At 42.4% G+C, this 25326-nt stretch overlaps 1 long non-coding RNA gene across 1 annotated transcript in view; it reads right to left on the bottom strand.

Annotated features, from left to right (window-relative positions):
- Window positions 1-363: 363 nt before the first annotated feature.
- Window positions 364-25326, bottom strand: part of LOC113003813 — a 96803-nt gene continuing 71840 nt past the window's right edge. Inside the window, exon 3 of the long non-coding RNA XR_005574279.1 lies at window positions 364-24578. This is a non-coding gene — a long non-coding RNA (uncharacterized LOC113003813). The remainder of the gene's footprint in view (window positions 24579-25326) is intronic.

A 25326-nucleotide genomic window follows, 5' to 3' on the forward strand; every position in this document is an offset into this window, starting at 1 on the left:
TAAACGTTTGATAAGTGGAAACGTAGAACGCGGTCATTTGAAATGGTACGATCTAATGTTAGTTTAGTTTGATTTTTCACTATTTTGCAAAAAATGCTTGAGAACAGAATAAAATAAAAATGAGATGTAACGTAATAATTGTCGTTATTATGCTTCAATATAAAGCTAACTGTGGCTAGATCAAATTATTCAAACAATGTTTAATGACTCCGTGCAAGAGAAGCGCATAATGTGACGTTGATGTGCTCAGTAATATAGTTACAAAGCGTAGTCTTATCCGCAGAGTGAATACAAAACCTCGGAAGCGAGTTCCAGAATTCCGGTAAGTCGCGGCCAAGTTTAGAAGTTATGTTGGCGCTGCGACAAGTCGCTCGCAGCTTGCCGGAGACTTACTTCCGAATGCAGCCACGGTGACGTGAAAACAATTCACGAGAATAGAGAGTCATTAAGATATCTAAGACCGCAGTCATTATGACAAGAAGCTTATACCTCGAGTAAGTAATAACGCTGATTAAACTTACATAACAGTAACAAAGCGGTGTTCGCAACTTTATGCGAAAGGATTTAGCCGCGAACAGCATTAAGCGCGTTCGCATATTTTCGAAAAGGTAACACCGCATCAATTCGTCAAGAGGTGATTAATAACGTAACAGACATATTTCACTTGCTGCGTAAAATCTCCAGTTATTCGTTGGATATCGCCTATTTTATAAGCTCTGTTATTAAGCAGATAAATTACTTTCGTCTTCAATAAAAAGTGATATTTTTGATACGCATTCTCAAAAGATCATCTGAAAACGGATAAGATCGAGGGTAAAAAATGGGGCATTCGCGACCTTACTTTGCCACAAAAGAGCTACGCCGAGGGTCGAAGTGACAGTAATGACCAGAACACGCATCTATGAGAAATATCACAACGTTGGATGGCGCAATAAAAAGCTCGCCCTTTATCAAATCCCGCTTTCCTCTTCAACTGCAGCCGACCGTCGATCATGCACAGTAGCGCGCGATCCACCGGCAGATGCGCGGTCATCAATCGTGACTCGATGCAAACGACGTCAAAAATGTGCAAGGCTGAATTTTTCCGGGATGAATCATCGCTTCCGTGGGACACACTGGCGATGGCTGCCGTTTTGCACCCCCCTTCCGAAACACGCTTCGCAGCGTCCGAAGCACCGGCGTTGTGGGATCGTTCCGCTTCCATCCACGGCGAGCTCTCTATTTACGATCTATCTCGGTGGAACGTAAGGACCTCGTATATCACGTTCTGTTTAATTTCCATTCATGTGCGCGACCGTTTCGCCATCACGGGCGTCTATATGAATCCTGGAAATTGACGTCTTGATTTGCAGCGTCTCTTTGGCATCTTTACGACTCACGAGATCTGGCTATCCGGAGACCCTAGAGAGTAAACGAGCACTCTACTAAATTTAAGTCAGTTGTTTAAACGATAAGATGTCGCAGGGTCAATAAAATTCCCATTGTACACGACATAGAGTATAACAGAGATACATTTTCCCTATACTCCATACACCGGCGGACATTTAGGTCGACTAAGTCGCCTAGAGCTGTATACGCGTTAGTTCGAAATAGTTCGCCGAGAACGTCAGGCAGTCGCATCAGTGGTCGCGTTCGGTAATCACGGATGGGTTTCGCCACTTTGACTCGCAGACGACGACTCCGGCAGTGAGCGGATGGTGCCTGAGATTGACTGCGGACATACCGAGCGATAGGAGAAACCTGCCGCATTACGATGTTCCAGCGAGCATCGCTCTCGGCCGTTGCTAAGGGATCGCGCAGTTACAGCGGCGAACTGTTCAGCCAACTGCGTTGATTACGCTCCAAGACACCGAGAGTGATACTCTCCACCTATCCCCCCCCTCTTCTTCCTCATCCGTTTCCATCTCCAAGGATTCTCCTGTCATTTCACCATCCGGAATTGAGAATGCCCGTGTCTCTCGTCCCTTCTATCATCAATGTACTACCTACGCTCCACGCTCTTGCCTAATCCTCGATCTTCATCCTCCCGATGGAGTCTTTCACCTATAATTCCTTTCTTTCGCCGTGCTCTCTCAAAGTCTATGAGGCTAAGTGCGCGCCGTCTCCTTCATGAGCTCAGCCATTCTCCTAGTTCGTTCATGGTCCCGTCGTCGGGATCTTCTATGTTTTTTTAAGTAGGTAGGATAAGGTCGTTAATGAAATTCCCTCCTGGCCGACGAGGGAAGTTCCTCTCCGCCAGCGCCACGGTGTTTTTCATCACGGCGCTTCTTGAAAAGGATCTACGGAGGTGGACTGAACGGAAGTACTGCTCTTCCTACGGGGGATGATGAAAGAGGGTAGAGAGATAGGATGAACGAAAGCTTCGAGAGTCGCCTGTCACGCGGACCGAGATTGCCCGCTTCTTTCTACTACCACTCCGCTGCCTCTCCCACGACTCCTAATTCCGATGGTTACCCGCACAAATGATGTGGAACGAGCAAAACATTGGGATCTCGCCGGCTCTCCTATCCCTGTCCCCAGATAAGATAAGAGGGAGTCACGCGCTATCGCCTTGCAGAGTTCAATGTTCGTGCGCTTGCCGTGAGGCTTCTTGCTCAACTACTGCTTAACTACTTGCAAAGATCGTCAGTTTCTAAATTACGCGACCTTAATCAGCATTCATGTATTTGATACTTTGGAAATTGAGTAGTTGGATGATACATTTGCGCGCGCAAGCGCGCGCGTGATTTACTGTGACTCCAAGATAATAAAGGTAATTATATTATCGTGCGTAAATATGTAGACGCTCTGTCGCCCAAGTACGTGGAATTAACTGCAAAAAATCAGTGTGTAAAACGACGCGGTATGCGCGTCGGCCTACGCGACATGCGTCTGTCGTATGATTTGCATCGGCGCATGATACATACGGGGTAATGGAGCGGCGGGGCCGAGCAATTAAATTCCAATTTAATAAAGGCACCGGGGGAATGTCGACGCCGCGGCGAAGTTTCATTTCAACGGGGTTGGAATCCCGAGCGTGCGACCGTGCCGCATCGGGGATGGTATGTGTACACGTACGTACGTTTAACGGCTGCGTTTCGCAGCCGAGAGACGAATCAATCACTGCGCCACGCAAAGCGATCGCGAATGCTGGTATTCGATGCTCAACAACCGGCGGATAGTTTCAGCGCTGCCGAAAAAGTTCTTTGACTGCCGTAGCAACCTAAGCGTTCCCAAACTGCGCGATTCGATTATTTGACGACGATGAGAAAGTAATTTCAGCCGAATAGCTTTGCGCGTCGTTCGCTCGCGAGATGACCGGTTGGCGAAACAGAAATGCGTGGAACATCAGAGTGATGGCATTGAGATTGTACAACTTTAAAACTTCACACATTCAAATAAATTTTGACAAATTAAAAAAAATCATGTTATATTTTTATAAAAATTGTCACTAGTAACCAAGATTGATTACAAATAAATTCAACAATATGAGAAAACGTAGACACAGGATCAACAATATTTGACCAATGTGAGCCACCAATACAGTCGTACATTTATTTGAAACCCATATTTGTCCAGTGTAATATTTACAAACCGTTCGAAGATCATAGTTTTGGAAGAGTAAAGAAGCTGAGTAAAGAAGAAACAAATCTTCAAAATCGAAAATAATTAAGAACAAAATTTTCGTAATTTAATTCACTATACTACAAGAAAAACGATATGCAAATGTTTTATCTATTGTTTATGAATATTAAAAATAAAATATTTTATATTGATTTTATATCTGAATTTGTATACTTTTCACAATAGAATTAGTTCAGTACTGTTGAATGATAAAATGATATTAAAAAAAAATAGTTATAATTCTCGTCACGAAGAATTTAATTTTAAATTTATAAAAAAATAAAATATGAGCCTGCTATTTGACACAGTTACAAAAGACCCTTTATATGTGCAACTGTTCACATTTCTATAACGAGTTAACAGAATTCCGAGAACAGCATGGATCGAAGAGAAAAAGCTCGAGGGCAGACTTGCGGGGAACATGGGATATAAAGGAACGATTCGGAAGCAATTCGGTAAGTACATGTCGATTTATGTCCGGGAATCGCCGATAGCTCACCTACGCCATTTTCTTCCCCCACATTCGCCGGGTTTTGCCACTGGATCGCCGAGGATAGCGCCATAAGAGATCCGCGGATGTTATTGTATGAGAACGACGATCGTCTCCAGCCTCCCTACCATATTTTATACACCCGGTATATAACGTGTAGAAGAACGTTCCCGATGGTCTATCTTATGACGTTATTTGCGGAGTGGCCCGAATGGATGAGTCGTCGACTGTCGATCCGTCGTAGCGTTCGAAAGGAAAAGAGACGCCCGACAAACTTTGGTCAAAGAATTATGAGGAGCCTTTTTTCCTAGATTACACGAAACATTCAGCCGACATTCGCGCGAGTGGTGAAGCAGCACGGAGTGGATTCCACGGTGTGGCAACGGAGATTTCTTTCTACGAGATCTCCGATTTCATCTACCGTAGAGATCGTAAATACCATCGGTTCCTAACAGCAACGTTTATTTCGTGACACTAGATAATGGTATTGGATGGATTTTTTATACCCTCGCATATATTCCCGTAGATAAAAAGCTTGAGTAAACGGATGTTACTAAGATTTATTATGTATAAAATGATAATATAAGTTGTGATATCACGAGAATGCAATGTTTAAATCAACATACCGTTGTGCCACGAAGCACAACTATTTCAAAAATTTATCTTTAATAATATTATTGAGGGAAAAACACATGTTTTTTTTACCCTTTGTATAAATTTATATTAAACATGTAATAAAGATAATAATAAAGATAACTCGACCAGATTTTCAATAAATTGATTCTTATTGGAATAATGTTCATGTTATCGATTATATCGATACTTGTAAGTTTACTTGTAAGCGCTAATTTGGAAATATATCAATCATAAAATAATATTAACGATTACAAAGATTAAATAGAAACAAAATCGAAATAAGGATGTAATTGTCTATCCACTCGAATTTTATACTTGATCTGGTTATGCATTATCATGCTTTTTGATCCGCAATAAGCCTCATAGCGGCACGTAAATTATTCAGATGAGTTTGCAGCTGGTGAATAATCCGGTTGCGCGGTGACGGGCCAATGTTTTTCATGCGGCTATCCCTCATTTGGCTTATCTCTGATTCTGACTAAGACTAATGCGGGCGATTCGCTCGATCGTTTGTAACCCCCTCTGACCCTCGTGGCCAGCTCGCACTCATTTACCCCCGGGGGCTACCCTCGGTCCTTTGCTGACTAACACGCTCTCATTTATCCGCGAGGAACCAATGCCCGTCGCGTAGATATTAGTTCGAGGAAACGTCAGGATCATTCACGGCCGGAAGGTGAAAACAAAACCGCTGCGATCGATCTGTCAAAAATCGTATCATGTCCTTTAAAACATATCGAATTTTGGCGAAATAAATTCGACGAATGCTTCCCACCGCAGAATTGCAGAGTGGCACGAAATTGTGCGGACACTTTTGCGTTGAAAAGTTGGGCGCAAAGAGACATCTTAGATTGACGTAACTTATGTCACAATTGTTTTCGAATTGTGCCGCCATCAAAGTCTCGTTTTCTGGTACTCGAAAGAGAACTGGGAACGATCGCGGAGGTTTTCTCGCTTTCGCCGGTGCTATATGACTCGTGTAACTGCCGCCGGTGCTCCCGGACGTTCTCTATGCTCGAATAACGTTGCACTTACCCCGGGGTTTACGTCCCGGCGTTTCTTCCTCTCGATATCGACTTTTAACGATCGGAACGAGGAAAACCGGCTATGAGGCCAGAAGTGGTTGCGTCCGGAAAAAACGCGTAGAAAAACGCGTCCCACCCTTTCTTATAGCTTACTTTTTTACGGCAAACCGCAAAGCCTCCGCGATCCGAGATGAGACTCTTCGTGACACGTTCCCATATAATTTCGCCGGATCGCGAGGGAATAAAATAAAGTCGGCGTGGTAACAAAATAAAAATAACTAGCAACACAGCCATTACCCTAATCGCCTGCTCCTCGGAGTATCCTACCAAGCAAGTATTTCACATTGCGTGAATACGGATCGACGCCGATGTCGAACTGGTTCTCCGCTTCGTGAGTTTCTATCCGTCTCTGTGTATCCTCTTCCCGGAACGTTTCCCAGCGCCTATCTCTTTCTCTATGCAGCTCTTTCCCCCTCCCTCTTTCTCTCCCGTTCTACCTCCTGCCTGAGCGCGCTTCTCTCTCCTCCACCGTTCTCTTCGTTTAATTTCTTTTCCGACCTCACGTTTCTATATCACCGGATCCTGGATCCTACATCAGGCGGCTCACACGCGATTTACTAAGAAATTCATTGGCTAATGAAATTAAATTCCTGCCCGCCGTTCGTCTCACTCCACAACGGTCCTTCGCGTCGTAGTTTATGCGCCGTATTGAGTTCCGCGAGTTCCACATCTCGTTGTCCCCTCGTTTCGCTCTTCTCTCCTGATATCGCACGCCGAAGCCGAGCGCAAAAAAGTAATCCAAATAATTCTCTTTGCTCGCTCCCCCTCCCTACCCTACCTATCTATCCTTTCCCTCCGGTCTTCTACCCATAGCGCATCCGCATCGCTCGGCAAACGCTACGAAGAAAATGAAACGACGAAAGCTGGTTCAATGGAGAAATAAAGGAAAGACGGAGAAAAAAATGTCGACTCCTCAGTCGGCTCTCACATCTTACGCCTCGCGCAAATAATTGGAACGTGCTGAACCCCTCGAGTTCTCGGGTACTCTTTTAATTTCGCTCCTGGCCTTCCCTTAATTCGTCGCAGGTAGTTAGAGAAAACACTCCCGGAACTATTTCCCTCGTCCCTATCGTCTTCGCGTGCCTTCCATTCTCGTCCGCGCATTGCATTAACTTGCAAACAGAATCTCGCCAGGGTCTGCCGGATCGAATCACTGCGGCGAGATTTTTAAATAAACATCGAAGAGGGAGGCAAAAGGTCCGATGTTGACTCCTTAAAACTTAAGCGCCACGCGCCTTCGACTTCTTCCGGCATAACTACTCTTGACATAAGGAGATTTCTCCCCGCTCCTTCCAAACTTCTTCTTTCCTACTTCAAAGATCTTTAATTTTGATAGCGCCGCGTAAAATTCCAGAGCAAATTTACGTAATTTGCGATTGAATTTAAAGTTTTAATAGCTACAACATTATAAAACGTAATAGCCGTTTATGCGTTTTACAATTATCGTGAAAAATTGAGTACTAAAATTGATTTGCGCAACGAAGCAACTTGCAAATGTTGCTTTCGCGTGACTCAACGTGCTGCACCATGGATCGTGTGTGAACGGTGAGTCGTAATTAAATTTCTAATTGGCAGCAGACACCATTTTTTTCGATGTGGCAAAACTTCTTTTTCATTGCCAATTATTCGAGCTCCGGCACGGACTTTAAATTTCCAAATGGCTTTGGCGCGCTTTTAACGATGTGCGCAATGTTTTATGAGTATGTATTATTTTTTACGTGGCATCGAAACGCCACGCACGGTGTTTGTTTCGCACGCCGAGTTTTGTATTCCATTCATAGGCAGAACGCGTGTTGTTCAGTTTCATCGATCGACAATTTACGCGTTTTTTTGCCAATTTATCGCGAAATCTCTTTTTATGAAAATCTCAATAAAAAAGAATACAGTTTTCACAGATTTAATCAAATTAAAAATAGATAGATAGATAGAGAGAGAGAGAGAGAGAGAGAGAGAGAGAGAGAAAAGCAAATATTGATATCATATATAAATTATCGAAATGTGAATAAATCGAAGCACTTTTTTATTAGTTCATTCAACAACTATCGCGAAATCGAACTATCACTTTCTGTAACTGAAAGATATCGCACCGCAGTGGCACCGTCCCAAAAGAACGATGGCGGCATATTCTTTTTTATATCCCGCAGGAGGGATAATCTTGTTTTTCTACTCGAGAATTCCCTCTGGGAGAATAAGTCAACGGTGGCTCCGAGTATCTCCAGGAGAGAGAGAGAGTTAATTCGCGATCCGCTGCAGGCTGCAGGCTGTTTACACGCACAGGATCTCAGTGATGTATTCGCGCCTCGAATTCGCGGCTTCCTTGTCGACCACCCACGCCACGAACTTGGCCGTTTTCGTTCTTCCGCTCAGCAAGACGTCGGGGCGAATATGTTGAAAGTCAACGTAATTGTAAAACTCATGCTCATCATCAATCTTGTTAAATCGTAGTGCGACAGAAAAAAAATATTACTTTGAAAAGAGCAATCGTTACAGGCATATCGTTTTTTGCACTTGTACTACACGATTAATTAGTTATTGTCTTTTCATACATTACATTATTACGATTGTAATATTTTAATAACAAGATCTTACACGTAGCGAATTAATTTTGGCGATGAATAAAGTTTACAGAAAAATCTCCTTAAGAAGCTTTCAGAGTTGACAGCGGGTGGATTAGTGAACATGCGGTTGACGTATAAGGCTTGTCAATTAATTACCCTTCCTTGTATATTCAACTTCGGGGAGTTCGCACCCTCTATCGTTCCATGGGATTATCATGACACGACAAGCTCCGCTTATGCCCGGATTAGGAAACGTCTGTGAACGTTTCATTTTAAAGACAATATCATTTTACGTTAACATGCAAGAATTTCCGTTATCATGTTCTCTCTCTCTCTCTCTCTCTCTCTCTAAGTAATTAATTTATTCCTACTAATCATAAACAATTTTTTTTAGACAAATATGTAAGAACAATGCAAAATATTATTATAACACCAGACGTCGAAAGGCATAATTAACGATTCCGTAACTCGACAATTCCAAAGCACTCAATCATGCAATAATATTAAAAAGTGCATTTATATTTAACAAATGCTGGTGCAAGCGTGAAATAGGATATTATGCCTCTCGTACAATATTAAAATATAAATTTTATACCGCACTAAAAACAGCAGTGGCGAATTAAAACATGAAAACGATTTGGCGAGAACGTTACGCAATGGTTTTACACGATATCGCGTGAGCATTATCGCGGCTACGAAATTAATAGGTGCGAGGAAGATGAGATCAGGAAGCGCCGAGGTCGATACGGCGACAGCGGTATAATAGCGCATGGCGGTTACGTCGAGCTTAGTCGCGAGATACGAACGAGGGGGTCAGGATTTGGGGTCGGCGTGAGGTCGTGGGCAAGCCGCAGAGGTGCGTGCGAGAGCAACTGAATCTTTGATGGCGGAGGTTGAGAGTCAGGCTCTCATCCCTTCCTATATACCAGAGAGAATTTCCCCGTGAGGAATCCGGTATAGGGGTTGGCGACGGTTAAACGGTAACCGGCCACGCCGAAAGTTCCACTTACGACACGCGACTGTAACCCGTTACTGCGGACCATATCTGCTTAACGGAGCGACAGTGTAACGAGGTCATCTTTTTACTGATAGCTTGTATAACGCGTGAGTCTCCGAGTTGAATACGCGCACCCGCCCAGCCCCGCAGCAAAATCTAATCTTCTCCTCAATTACTCTCTCGTTATCCGGTGGAAGTGAGCGCCGATGAGATGAGATTCCCGTACAGAAACATCGGCGCTGATGCGTCGTCCTGAAGAGTGACCTAGTTGCCTAAGAAACTTTACGTGCGCACGTGGGCCCATGCAGGTTGTGAATTGCGCGAGCGATAGGTTATCAAATGAGAGGGGGGTGATTAAATCGAATTTTCTCACAAGAAATAGCACACTATACCGCCGATTCTGTGACACACATTGTGGCAAGACGTAGTGACCACGCTATGCAATTATAATAATTTGTATTATGAAGTTCAACGAGGTAAAATAACAGGTCGATAGTCAAGATATTATAATCAAGCGTTCCATAAATTAGTCGTACGTGTCTGTTTTGTCGACACTCGACTAATCACAAAGTGTTATTTCCGGAAATGGGTGAACGATTTTTATAGAGATTCAATAAAGTGCATTTTCTGTTTGGAAAACAAAAGATATTTAAAAAATATATATTTAAAAAAGATATTAAAAATTAATTATATGTAAAATTAAAAGCTTGTCAATAAATAATTAAAAACGTCCATTATAAAAACATTATCATTGTTACAATGTAAGGCATAAGTGGTAATTTGTCTTTTAAATAAGGATACCCCTTTTTTCGATATTCGTACATACGTAAATGTAAAAATCTCAGTAATATTACCGACACCAATTATTGACTATCAGTGAACGCAGTCAGACGAACATAAAAAATAAAAAAAATACGATGTTGGTGCGCAGTGAGCGAAAATTAGCGAAGCGTGGTGTATTATTGATAACCAACTTCGGCATTCAATACTTTCTGCCTCGATTCGCAGAAAATCAAAACGAGCCACTCGTCAAACGGGGCTAAATGGCAATGAAACACGATAGGGCCATACACAAACGCGTCCACTTCGAATCGTACACGGTAAATTTGCAAAGTAAATTCCTCTTTTTTCGCACACGTACGCATCGTGTTGCAACGCGACCGGTCAAAAGAGGATTACGTTGGAGGATGGGTTCAGTCGGGAGCCTTTAGATTCCGCCCACGCAAGAAAGTGTTGCCATCCATGGCGCTTAAGGCGGGACGACGACGGTAGCTCGATTAAGTAACAGGGTTTAATGTCTATGCAAAGTAAATTGTTGCCCGGCGAAGCTCGATCGTGGCACGAAAAAGTGCGAGGAGGAGAAGAAAAAAAAACAAAGTCTGGTATAATCGAGGGATACGGCGAAACCGGAAAGGACGGGGGAGTAAAGCAACTGAGCTACAATTAAATGAAGAGGACACCACCCACCGATAGCGCCCAGGATAAGTTCCTTTAGCGAGTGATTAAATTTTAATCCACTTCTAATTAGATTTTTTGTCAGGCTCGACGTAAGGGCGAGCGCGGCCGAGCCCATTTTGAAGGGAGATGGTTAGGACCTTAGTAGACGAAGATGCAACTCTTACGCTAAAAGGATTCATTTTAATCGAAACTTTTTAATGAGAATCGGTTGTCCGGTATTTTAATGTCGTTAGCATCGATTCCGCCGACAATTCTTTAACATTGGCATTCGTTCAGACGTGAGACGAACCGATAAATTACGACTTTTAAATATCAATTCTATTGTCCTGATTTTGTTGATCAAAAGTTGAGATTAAAGTGCGATTGAAAGTAAAACGACGGAAGCGAATCGTCATTCCGATAGTTAATGTGATTAACAACTGCAATCCTATTGTCAGTAAGATTCACTTTTCTTCTAGTATCTCTATATTCGAATAAAAAGCATTTCTTATATAAAGTCACAGTTTTCAAGTAATGCCACAAATCAACAAAATTCACTCATTAAATCTTATTTAAGCATTTAATATTATTTTCCTTCCACAATGTAGTTAAAATTTAGATACATTTGCTTCCGCAATTTATCCGCTAATTGAAAATCGCAGTAATATCGCGGACAATGCAATTTTCTTCAACTAATTGTAGACCAAGCATCTTCGAGTTTGTTCAGTTTCCGACATGAACGAATCGATGGGCAAACAAACGATGAATTTGGCAACTTTACTTTGGCGAGTCGGCCGTCGCCGCCGCACCGCGCCGCGCCGTTTCTCTTCATGGATCGCCGTCTCGAACTCATTCTACTTTGCATCCCGCGTACATCCTGCTCGGACCACATAGCCCATCATTCTCTCGTTCCGCTAGTGGTTCCTATCAAGTGCCGATGATTCGAACGTGTAGGCACCGAAGCGAGCCGGTGCCTTTTAGTCAGTAGTTACCTCGAGAACCGCCAGGTCGATTCTCCTCTGTCCGGTCCGAAGCAGTCTCGCGTAGCAGCGATAAGTAGTTAGTTACGTTACCATTATACCCTCCTCTAAACGTACACGACCAAGAAAACGTTACCGCGTGGCCCTTTAGAAACGCCTCGTCTTCCTACCGCAATCTTTAGACCGCCTTTCAGATGCCGCGCGGAACCATTCTCTTAATTGAATTAGCCAGCCGGAATTAGCAATTTGAGATTAGCGCCGCGGCGCCATCGTCTTTCGAAAGTAAAGCCGGTCGAGAGGTGGATTACAGGCTCGTTACGTAACTACGCAATTAGGGAGCGTGTACGTCCGCGTTGTACGAGTGCAGAGCGAGCTGCGACGTTTGTAGGATTCAGGAGACGAGATCGAAACGGTAAAGATCAGAGCGGAAACCCGGAACTCAATTGGTACCTCAATGAAATACGGGAGCGTTCGACTCCATCTCGACGACTCTAGCGCAATAGGTACACAAGTTCGAATCTCCATACGTCGCGAACGGATGGACTCTATCCACGCTCTATCCACGTCATCGTCGTCGTGCAGTTTCGAGTTGTAAACTTCAACCGGCCAGAATAAATGGCCATTAATAAAATGTACAAAAATAGAGAAGACCGACAGAAGAGAAAGAGAAGCGACGAAACGAGGTGTAAAGAAAATAAAAGGCGAAATAGGTCGATTCTCTCCACTCGGCACGATCGTCTTCTTATCGTGTGACACAGGTAGACGACGATATTTATTTGGTGATACCTATTTCCTGGAAATCACGGGGAAACACGGACTTGTCCCTGTAGGTTGTCGTCTCTCATCGCTAAACGATGCTTTTCTCTCGCGTTTCCGCGCGTACGACTCTTTCACCCCAATCGGGATACAGCTCCCTTTGATGTTTCTCGAGTATCGACCATGCTCTCTGAAGGTCAACCTTTCTTGGTAAAATGAGTTTTTCCGATAGCAAACGGAAAACTCTCGATGCTATAGAACTTTGCCTATGTTGAAAAGAAGGAATCATTCGCGCTATTTTCCGGATTGCATATCGATTCGTATATTTGCTATAATAAATAATCCAAAAAGATTGTACGGCTAAAAATTCATTGTGCTGACAGAATACGTAATATTAAATCAATTTCTATAAGTACTACGACATCGGTTTCGATAGCTGTCGATAGAATAAAAATATGTGAAAAAAATATGATTTGCAATAAAATCTTTTTTTAGTTGCCCTTAATAAATTTCAAATTAAACGATGTGGGAATCCAGTTTATTGACAGCAACATCCTGCATGGCGCCAACAAAATAAAAATAAGCAGAAACGAAAATAGAAGGACAGGATATTAGAGTAACCGAGGGAAGATATATTGCGCTAGTTCGTTGGCTTTGATTGCCGGATATTCAACGGGGCTTAGCGCGGATGTGAGAAGACGGTGGGTGGCGCTTAATGTCATAACATCATGCGGCGACGTTTACGCCATGTAGGTATACTTAAGGCAATAAGATCTAATGTGATATACAGCAGTTTATATAGCTGTATCTCGAAAATCGAGCCGAGAGCAGATCGTTTGCGTATCGCTACTACCGCATGCGCCGCGACTGTTAGAAGGATCTGCCAACGCGTTTCTGCACTCGGTAAATTTTGCATCTCTTTGCATATGCATGCGTCGGCAGAAACGAAATCAACGATTTACGAGATGCAGAAGGAACCGCGCTTTTCATTGCTACCATTAGCGACTTTCTTCCCCGTCAGCATATAATTCTCTACGAGCATTTTATCCGTTAACAGATTACAATCCGCCAAGTAACAATCTACGGCCAATCTGCATGAAAATTATCAACGATGTAGCAAACGATCCGTTCGTAATGAGAAATGACTGTATTTACATCTGACCGATTTATTTCATCTACGTGATTATATTCTCAACCGTACGTTACAAAGCTCGTGTTACTGATCCATTAAAAATCGCTTAAAAGAATATAAAACGAAGAAAATAGTCGCTCTGTGAAAAATACGTCACGCATGAAGTAAAAATTATATGCAAATTAAATTCAATTTAATTGATCAATCTTGAGCCGACGTAAATTTGTTTGCCGTTCGAGAAGAGACTATTGCTGATTTATGATTCAAACGTGAAAGAAAAAATAAATTAACTGATAATTATCACGATCAAAACGTGCAAAATTACACGCTTCGTATCTTCAAAATTAGCACGAATTAGCAAGAAACTATCTATGTTGAAGTATACACGAGAGATTACGAGAAAGGCGAATGCTTTCGAAGTAATTTACACAATAGGAAACGACGAGACGAAATCAGTAATGCTGGGTTTAGGATGCCGTACACAAATCGTCTCGTCCTCTCTAGATAGACGAGATGTTTATACTAGACTGCGCTCTTCCTTTCCCTCGTGCAGCAGGAACTATCGTACTGGTACTCGTTATTTGGTATTATTACTTTGTAATACTCGAGATTTTCCATTGTCTTACCGTGGAGAGTATTTAGTAATTCTGAATCCAACAAATCGAATTTATTCAGTCTCTTTCTGTGATCTGTGTACTTCTAGTGGATGCCTCTTCTCTCTCCTTCACTAGTCTCTTTCTCCATACTTATCGCCTTTTCTATCCTCTTAATTATAGGAATGAAACTTTTACGTGTTTCGCATCGTAAATGTTCCAAAATATGTGTGTGTTTGTGGAAAATGAGAAAGATCTCTCTCTCTCTCTCTCTCTCTCTCTCTCTCTCTCTCTCTCTCTTTGAAATCCATAGACAATGAAAAAGAAATAGAGTGGAACTTATCCTTTAATTTACATATACGTATGTGTATGTACACTCTCACACACACCGTTTCTTAAATTAAATAAGCAATGTAACGATGGTTTTGTCGTTAAAAACAATCGAAATATCGTCGCGCTCAACAAACGTCGTCGCGGTTGCTTTGATATTGCCGTCGAACCGTCGGATACCTCGAGTAAACATTCGCGACTATCCTACAGTAGCTCTCGAGCACAAAAGCCAGCTACTTTGGCTCAGGCAAGCGAAAAGCCGTCCTTTCTCCGTGAACGAAATGAACTCCGAGAAACTTCGCTACTTAAACGCGAGAGAAATTGGGATTTTATAGACATTCATAAGAAAAACAACGATCTTGCGAAAGCAGCGATGGTTGCCTCGGCGTACTAATCTAATCTTGATTATATTTGCACACGTTGAGAAAATGAACATTTGGATTCTGAATTTGTGAGAAATTAAGAGATGCATGCGGATATTTTATTCGTGCATAGGAAAGTAGATCGTAATAATCGTCACTTAAACAAAGAGACAGAAAGAGAGTTTACTAGTGCTCTATAGCAAGTTTTTTAAGAACAAACAGAATAACATAGAAAAAAATAGCATACAAAAATAACAAAAAAAAAAAAAGAATAATAATGTGAGTGAAGAGTATGCAAACAAAATTGAACAAGCGAAAATAGAGAAATTTTTATCTATGCTTAATATATTTAATCGATGCTGATTATATAACATAGCAATACCACTTACAAGTCGCCATACGATACGTCTTACGTTAGCACGTAGATACACGTTATTTACGAAAATGGTGAATATTTCAAATAAAGCGTGACTGCCGGGAGATATACATCTTCACGCTCTATCTCCGCGAGTTCCGTCGTATAAGGTATATCATATTCACGCATGCATGCATCATGGTTAGTACGTCGTAGCTGTCAGACATTGGCGTGGTGTATCTAACGTAAGCCGAGACGTCTTCAACTTGATTACCTTAACGATATCACGACGGCGACGTTATCTAATAAACTAATGCAATATAACAATAGAAAGAGGTCGGAAATGATCCGTACAGCAACTAGAGTCTGTCACGAAATTTCATAAACTTGTGACTTTTTAAACCACTTTTATTTCTTCGATCCGGGATTCCAAAGCCCTGCGAGGGAGAGGAAGAAGAAGGAACATTAATAATATGCGTTTGTCTTCTTACAATCGATCGTAACTTTTGGTTTTGAAAAAGAACTAGAACTGAACATTTTCGAGAGTCATACGAATGACGATTATCGCTTTTAGGCGATCTGTGATATATCGCAGTTTGTCCCGCGGCGCATTGAAAAACCGTAAAAGCGAACATTACTGCCGGGCAATGTCGGCAATTTTCGTACGCGATCGCGTACAGTGCCAACTTGAGGATAATAAAACACAAATTGCGCAGGTGATTCCAGGTGACCGCAGGCTAACACGTGGCGCATTCGCTAGCATTCGTGGAAACGGCGCGGCGCCGAGAGCAACGATAACTAGGAGGAAGGAGGATTTTCGGCGTCGCTCGTGACCGCGGCCGCGTTTATCGCCCACGAACGGCCACGGTTGGCTTTCTTTTTTGGCGAGCCACGTGAGAGAGAGAGAGAGAGAGAGAGCCCAACCGCACCGCAGCATCATCTGCACCCAACATTCCGCCATACTCCACCCTCGCGTGCCACCCAAACCTCCCCTTTACAAAGAACGCTATTAAATCATATCAGGTTCAGCCGGCAATTATTTAGGTATTAGCACTCTTTCCCTTCTCGCGCATTCGCGTTCCACGCGGCTGCTGCTATCGGGCACCCGCGCTTCATCGGGCTAAAGATTTTTTGTCCGCCACGTCGCGCCGCGTCGGCCACGGCGCGATGCGTTTTTCGCGCTCAATGAAATTCCGCAATAGTCTCTCGGTAAAGGTCGCCGCATCTCGCTGGTCTAGCTGTTGCGCTTGTTACGTTAAAATACATCTGGCTGATAACAATTGGCTTCATTATGAATATCTAGATATTATTTTTATACAGACAATAACGACTTGTATTTCTCCTTTCTGCGCTTTGTGCTTTATCATTCGTTTTTGTTTTACATTTATATATTATACACATAATAATTCATCTTTAATACTTTACTATATTTCTCGATAAAGTATTGATAGATAAATTGCGTGAAATCGGATCGTCTTATTCGAACGTAATTAGATAATGTCGGCCTGAGCATGATTTAATTCCGAAATTGGCGGCAGACACAGAAAGGGGATAAATAACTCGTTATTGCATTCGATAAAACGTCGCGTGACTCCAAGTCCTTAAAACGTGCAGCCGCGTGCAAGCTCGTGGGCAGAGACCCCGCCGTTTCATTTCTCACAACAAAGTAACAAATGTGTGCACGATAATGAGAAGGACCGGCGGTATAATGAGTCGAGATCGATTTCTTGATCAAAGATCAGACTCACAAATCGAGGAGGACCTACCTACCTGTTCGTTCGTCGAAAGGACTATTGATTTGTAGAACGTGATCATTCGCAAGGTGATAGCCCTCAGAAAAAAATATGTTGTTCCATTAAATATCTTTCCAACAAGCCGTATTAACCGTTTAATTTGACTTTACTCAATGTTCCTTATCTTATGCGATGAAACTTATTCATGAAACCGCGGCTGCTTTCGTTTTACTCTAAACTAAATATGTGAAAATAATACTTGTACGCATAAAACACCGCTGCTTCTTATCAATGGTTTATCACGCCAGCATCGCGCGACAGTGTGTAATGTTAGTAACGCCCACATTTCTCGCAGGCGCCGTATCGATTACCGTTTCTTTGCAACATGCGCCCGCGTACATACATTCGACACGTCGCCGCGGACGATCCCGGCGATATTATTATAGGTATACCAGTGTCCCTCCGCGGCGCCGGCCGGCGCGCAACAAAAAGACAGCAGCACCGCGCGGGCTCGTGCACGTGGTTTCTCTGTGCGAGTTAAAGGATCGCACCGTTATAAATAATCGCTTCCTGCCGGCTTCTGTTTGCGCCGCGCCGCGGAGGGATTCACCCAAGGCGAGATTCTTTTTTTCGTCGAGGATTGCACGAAGCGGGCGGGGTGGCGACGAGGTCGACGACGGCGAAAATGTCGGTCATAAAAATGTCCCAGTAAGGAATGGCCCCAGCGAGAAGGAAACCAGACGAAAAAAAGAGAGAGAGAGAGAGTTTGGCCGGCGACCGTACCTTCGAGATGGCGCGTCTCGGTCCGGCCTCATCCTGTCGTAGGTGTGCCATCGCCCTCCTCTCGTTTATACCGCTGCGCTTTATATGGTGTAGGGCAAGCGAGTACGGGTCGAACCGAAGCCGACCCGGCGAGCTCCGGTCAACGGAGAAAACGGGGTGGGAAAGGCCTCGACGGTGGGAGAAGACCCGGTGGTTAACCTCGTTTGCACGCAAATTCAGATAAAGTCGCGGTTACCACGATACCGTCAGGTCTATAGATCAATCGATCGGGTAACGCGTTCGACCTCGAGCTACAGTACGTTTACGGCCTAAGGTCTCGAGAGAGCGAAATGACTGTGCACGCCTCTGTATAGTAATTTGCCATACAATAATTCTCGCGTACGAATTAAGAGATATAAGAAAAAAAATATTTTTCATTGCCAAATATCTGTTGAAAAGACGCGAGTGCGTCGCGGTCGTCCGCAATAAGAATACAAACGGATCAAGTATAAACGTAGCAAAGTTTCACTCGCGCTCCTCCGCGTGCCTTCAAATCGCATCGCTTACAGTCCGCTGGTCTGTAAAGTTACGTTCTTTTCATAGCGCAAACTTGTACCGCCGCAAAAGATTCTAAAAGTTAGTATTACAAAATGCAAATTGATACCAACCGCGGGCGCATCGATCGAGAAACGTTGCACGCGCGTGTATCATAGGTTTCGCTATCTTCTCCTTTATGCCGGAACATTTTATGACGTAAGTAAGTATAGGTTGACCAGTCGATGCAGCAACCTGCGGGCAGCCAGCGAACGGGTATCCTGGGAGAAGGAGGATCCGCATGCAAATTCGAGTAAAGTCGGTTCCGCGCGAAGCTGCCGGGCTGCATGCATCGATTGACTAGCAGTGCATCTACCATTATGCGTTTCGAGAGGAAATCCCACGAGAACCGTATTCCACGATAAAAAGGATGCCACGAAAACGCATTTTCCATTAAAATTATGTAAATTAATACTATCTTCTTCACGTCAAACGCATTCGTGTACGATAAACCTTTCTAGATTCGCAGATGTTATACGCGTGCACATTGATATCGTTAGCCCGGAACTAAGTAGAAAGATTAAACCCCGGCAACTTTCGAGAAAACGATACATATTAGCTTGCTGACGGAGGACGGGAGCTAACCTGTTCCTGTTCCACGTAAATTCACAGAGAATCGCCTTCCGAGAAGCAGCCGAAGTTTATAGATCCTTTGACTACTCGTGCATCAAGCGAATCTATGCCAAGGAAAGAACGCTCGATATCAAGAGTGGGTCAGTATCTTCTTATTTTCATAACTTCTCGCGTTTCTCTTTTCACTTGTGCAAAAGATTCAAGTGGTACGAAGTTAACTTTTTATCGTCTTGAGCTACGCGTAGACTTTCCGCGAGATGAAGAAACAAGAGAGAAGAAAATTTAACGCTACATGTTCTTCTATATTCTTATGTATATTGCAACTAATTCTGGACTATCGAAAACAAGACTCTTTTTTCATTTGTCCGATAGATCGAGAATTTTGTTTTTAAACACTACAAGTATAATGATTTCCGCTTTCGTATGTAAAACCTTTTTTTTCGGCGCGGATGGAAACATTAAAGGAATATTTAATACTTTCATACATTTTGCTAACATAATTGCATTCGGAAACTGGGTGCGCCATTCTTTTTCGCTCGCCCCGATCCCTTTTTGCTGCTCATCAGCACACGTCTCGTTTATTTTCGCTATTTCTTGTGCTTCGCTTTTTCAGCTTACGAGAGATACATCGAAGTAACCTACCGTTGCATGCACTTTGTGTCTGGCCTATTTTCCTGTGTGCCGAGGAAACGAGGAAAATGATATCCCGCTTCGTCCTACCCTACCCCTCGCACGTCTCTCGTGACTCGTTCCTGGCTTTCTTTCCGTTTTACGTTGCAGTCCGCTTTTTGAGATACGCGCTGTAGACGGGGGCCCGGAGACCGGGTGCGCGCTCGAACGGGTAATTGATACCGACGACGGCGGGTGGTCTGTTCTAGGGCATATGCAGATGCCACGGGAATATTTCGCGATCTCTCTTCTCGGGATGTGGGATACGTAGCGCAATAATTTGCGGCGTTTTTGCTACTTTGTTCAAATTTGCGAGCATAATTTTCATCCTTTGCGATTCTCGAGCGGACTAAGGAATTTTGCAACATCTCAAGTCAAATATACTCAAATTAAATATAAAGATAGATCCATCGTTACTTTAAATAATACTTAGCAATTTGCATGCCAAGTCTCTAAAGTGTTTTAGTATTTTCCGGTATATCGTTATTGTTGTTATTATTATTATAACAATAAAAGAAAATAACGTATGTAGATCCTCTACAGTTATTACCATTATTACATTCATACGGTTTCTAATTTAATTTAATGTTTCCAAATTGTTTGTTACATTTTATTTGGGAAGCGTAGAAGAAGGCGTTCTGAATGCAAAATAATGCTGTATCATGTGCAGCAGATGAGGCTTGGGCATAAAATAATATCGGAATAATCATGAATCTTTCGCAATCGATACCGTTAATATAATGAATATACACACGTATTATCTTATCGCGACACATTTGCACAATGGTACAAAACAAAAACACGCACGATAATCACATTTAGTGCTTCAGCCATCTCTGCTTGAAATCATATTTCACACATTTAAATCCGGCAATCGATAATGCAATAAACGCGAGAAATTACCACAGGAATTTTACGCCACCGTCGGTGGCGTAATGCGCAGATATAATCAATGCAAAAAGCTTTGAATAAACGAAGGTTCATGCATTATATTACGTCAAAATGTAATATCGTTCGAAATGGAAAATATATATATTATCGTATAACTCTAAATAATCCTGCATTATGCCGTGTGATTGATGTATGGAAAATAATATCCTATCCTATTTGTTTCTTGGATTTGGCACGGAAACTGAATAGAATAGAATCTTTGCGCGATTGCAAGGATGCGTGAGTAATACTTGTAGCCTTTCTCCACTAGCTAACTCGTTCTTTCCTGGTCCATTGTACGAGTATATGACACGCGCGAACGCGGAACTTATATAAAAGCACCTCTTACCCCGTTACTCGATAGTCGAAATCCAGTTTAGGAGTTCGAATCGTGCGCGGAAGCGAAATGTCGCCCTTTCAAGAGTGCTTCCGCGAGATCTACGAGGGTCGTTCTCCGCGTGGGTTGCAGCTTCCTTCCTCGAGAGGACAAGCACGTTCCAATTAAGTGTTGCCTCTTACGGATCTCATCCATTCGTAAAACTAAACCACTTAACCCAAGAGCCGAGGACTTCTTTCCTGCGAACTACGAAACTAACCAGATTAAATCGTACTAAACTCTCGCGCCCCATTTAAAGCGTTACATCCCGAGATTTTCACAGGTTGCCAAGAGTCAAGCCTCACAGGTGAAATTGCGAAGATTCTGCGAGAATGAATCTCAAGGGATATTTTCAGCGATTTACTTCAAATCCCTGTCCGCACTTTGTTTTCCCCACATTACCAAAAATGTGCGTAATAAGTATCTAACACAGGCAACAACAGACGTATTGCATAATAAAAAAATATACAAATGAGCTAGCGATTTACTTTGCGTGTACATTACTTCTCATTATTACTTTTTTCTGGAAAAAATTTATGAGGTGAAGAGACTAAAAATATTTTACGACTAAAACTTTCTGGGGAATTTTTCAAAGTTTCATCTGAAATTAGGTTAGTACTTAACCGAGTCTCATCGTCAATCTATCTACTAGCATTAGATTTTCTTCTTTCGACAGCTTGTCATATTTCTCAATTCTTAGCTGAGAGACGATGCAAGATCAGTCAAGCGGATACTCTATGATTGGTACTACCGGCGGGACACAGATTTTACCATCGAACGTTACGATCCTGTTTTCCATCGTATCGTGAGATATGGTTGCAACGTCATGCATGCGTGAAAAATGTAGACGACAAGCCAAGTACGTTCGAACGAGACATCGATACGATTTACATTCTCGTGATATTACAAATGGCCAAAATTTTCTATATCCACAGACGTGCGATATTGCAAAACGTGACAATACTAGTTTCGGAATGACTGATAAACCTAAATATTAAATATCTGTATGTTAATCTATGCGGAATGCGTCGCCACTCGATAAAAATCATTACAACAAAAAGTTTATCGCACGCATGCGGATATATTTCAATATCACTAGAGCAATAAAAATAAATCTACTTGAGTTTTCGTTTTTCTTAATTAATCGAGATTTACAGTAAGTCGAGATAAATATATAAATAATATATGCAAGTCTATCTTAAAATCGTAACGAAGAAAACAAATATCGGAAGTTTATACGTTCTCTAAAAGTTGAATCATCAGAAATTTTCCAGCAGACTATAAATATAGCATGAGTAAACGTTTACGAGCAACCGTCTACCTATACAAAGCAGATGTATAAAAAGAGATGGAAAGAAAGAGATGGAAAAAGATATTGGTTCAGACAAACCAATTAGGAAAGGATGAGTTTGCTGGTATCTCTTATATAATATATCCTGAAGCTTGCTCGTTGTTTATCTGGTATTATTCTGAAAAATGCGTCCCCCATTTCTCTCTCTCTCTCTCTCTCTCTCTCTCTCACACACACTCGCCATGCACCTTCGGTACGTCATCCGACGTATGCAATCGCATCGGAAAGAATTTCTTAGTCATCTCCTGTCAGTCCGACAGAGCCAATTCAAAGTTACGATCCAAGCGAAAGCAATATAATAAAATATTAAAAAGATTGCCGAGCGAATAATTGGCCTTTGCTCGTTTCTTCCGACGACACCTTCGTTCCGAACCATCGAGTCAATTACAAATGCGTGGTTCGAACGGCGAGCCCGCGCGTCGTTAAAGGAAGAAAAACGATGACGGGACGGAGAGCGGGTTGAAAAAGATTATGTCGAAAATTAAAAGTAACGCAGGCGTGGAGTGTTAATTCCCAGTCGACGAAAGCGCGGGCAAGAAGCGTCGCGCCGACCGTGAAAATCGGGAATAAAAGTCGGAACACGCGAAAGTTGTACTGCTAACTACCTCATTTCCATTCGCGCGCTTTTTCGCGATATACGATAACGGGTTTCACCATTTTTCGCGTCCCCCTCCACCCCTTCCAAATATCGCAAATATCGCGCCGTATATCTTTTGTTGCTAGTTGATTAATTTCACAAGGATCGATTGTATCAATATGTATGCACGCGTCCGCTCGTTAATTATTATTTGCAATTTGTAATTCGCGCGTGCGGGAAAGGTACGTACTACGACGGTTCGATGAGGTTAAATACGCTTGCCCGCGCTATCAATCATCTCCACCGGTTCGTCCATTATTTTGTCGCGAGTCGTCACGCGACGAAACGCAAAGCGCAGATCAATCCAAGTCTTAACTATCAACGACACAGGGCGAAGATGCTCGATAAGGACGCGGCGAGCGAAGGTGAACATTTCCGGTCTAAGGAACATTAGCGAAGATCGATTGCCCGGAACTTAGACTCGACATCTTCGCATGGTTTTTCTCGCGCTGGACTTCATTCCAACAGACACTGATCGCAATCAGTTTTCTTTTGCATGTGTATTTACGCGGAAATTAATTGTTCTGCATCATTACATACGATAGAAAAATTCATGCTTGGGAATTATCGCGAATTTTATAAGAGGCACGGTTCATGAGAGGCTCGAAGACGAAATTCTTAGCGTCGTAACATCGGGTCGTTACGAAGGCGCCGGCCGGGGTGAAGGCCATCGCTAGCAAAAATAAGAGATTGCGTCGATGAGCGAATTACTCCAGCATTCTTTCTTCACTGAACGATGGTAGTCTGCAATTATAATGGCGCAGCTGCTTTCACACACAGCGGTCTGTACCGGTCTGACCAATTACCTTGTCCCAATGTAATCTATAGTTTCGGGCCCGGACTTCTAAGGAGACTCTATCATTAAATGCAATATTTTTAGGACTGCTGATTGCCCCGTTAATTACTCGAGAAAGGCTCGACGCCGCTGCTTGGTCAAATACCGTCGATTAAACGGAAGATGAAGCGTACTCTGACGGTGCGAAAAGCGCGGAGGCTCATCGACGCGTCGCTAAACGCGTCTTACGAACGAACATATACATATGCAGAGCTGGTCAATGCAAAGATGCATCACCCTGCTGCGTGCATCGATGCACTATCCCGGTCACGTTGTGTGCGTGCGCGGAATGGACTATCGCGCGCTACAATTTGACCAAAATGAGTTCCTACACATCCAACGCACAATGCTGCCTAATATAGAATTACCTCATTAATTTGGCAGAGATTGCCGAAATGCCGAAGACGGCCCAGCAACGCCGAAAATCAAGATTCAAACGGGATCGGTACAATAGTACCACATTATAAAACGGAGCATACAAGTCCGTCGTAAATTAATTATACCGTTATTACTAATTTTATATGAGAGCGTCGCACCCTTCCGCAATTTAAAATCATTCAATCATGCAAATTGCGAGCGCGCTGATAAAGGACATTTAATTGGGGTGCATAATGGTTCGATAAAATTTCGTAAAAGCGCTGGGCCGCTTTACTTCCGTAATTTTTCGTACCGGTCGTAAAAAAGACGCTTAAAATTAATGATCACGAATCTCTTTTTTATGGACTCACTCATCAAACCCGTGCTTATTGGTGTTGGGCTACGTACGCGGAACCATCGTCGACTAAAATATGCATGAAGTGGACTCACCTGGAATAAAGAAACAAATATAATTGTTAAAGCAGAAGTTGAAACGCGAGTGGAGGTCACTATTCGCTAGTGGATTTTTCATACACATAATAATCTCTCTCCATCTCTCTCGTTAAATCCAATAACATAATGTATAAAAAGTTGCATAGTTATTTCCCGATACGTGAGGATATTATAGATCCGATTAAAGGGAATGTTATTTTAATTTCAAGGCATCGAACTCTTGCTTCTAGTTATAAGCGACCAAAGATCAACTTTTCGCATATTAAATTTCAAATATGCAAATGAATAATAAAATTATACTTATCAATAAATTCTTGATGAATTTTGTTTGAAAAGTTGCTTCATTATGGCCTCATTAACTAAGATATTTAACGTTGGAAGAAGTAGTGAAAAAGTGGCTAATTAATTTTAGAAGAAAGATTAAGTTCAAATTCGTTAGGAAATCTGTAACTATTAAACAGTGTGAAATTTCTTTTTATTACAACTTGTATATATGTTTTGTAAAATAGCAAAAATTTATTTATATATATATATAATTTATTTTATTAGAACAAAACAGTCGCGTGCGTGACTGGTGGCAATATTAGCGAAATTAAGAATTATTTTTAATGATTCCTTCGCGGTAACACGCGGGTCGCCTTCCTTCCGCCATTAAGAACCGTAATTGCTCATAGCCGTTATACGTCTCAAGCAATTCCGACGTCAACGTGCGATATGCGATTAAATCGGATTAGCATAATTTTTA

The sequence above is a fragment of the Solenopsis invicta genome, chromosome 3, assembly GCF_016802725.1.
Source record: "Solenopsis invicta isolate M01_SB chromosome 3, UNIL_Sinv_3.0, whole genome shotgun sequence".
Lineage (NCBI taxonomy): Eukaryota > Metazoa > Arthropoda > Insecta > Hymenoptera > Formicidae > Solenopsis > Solenopsis invicta.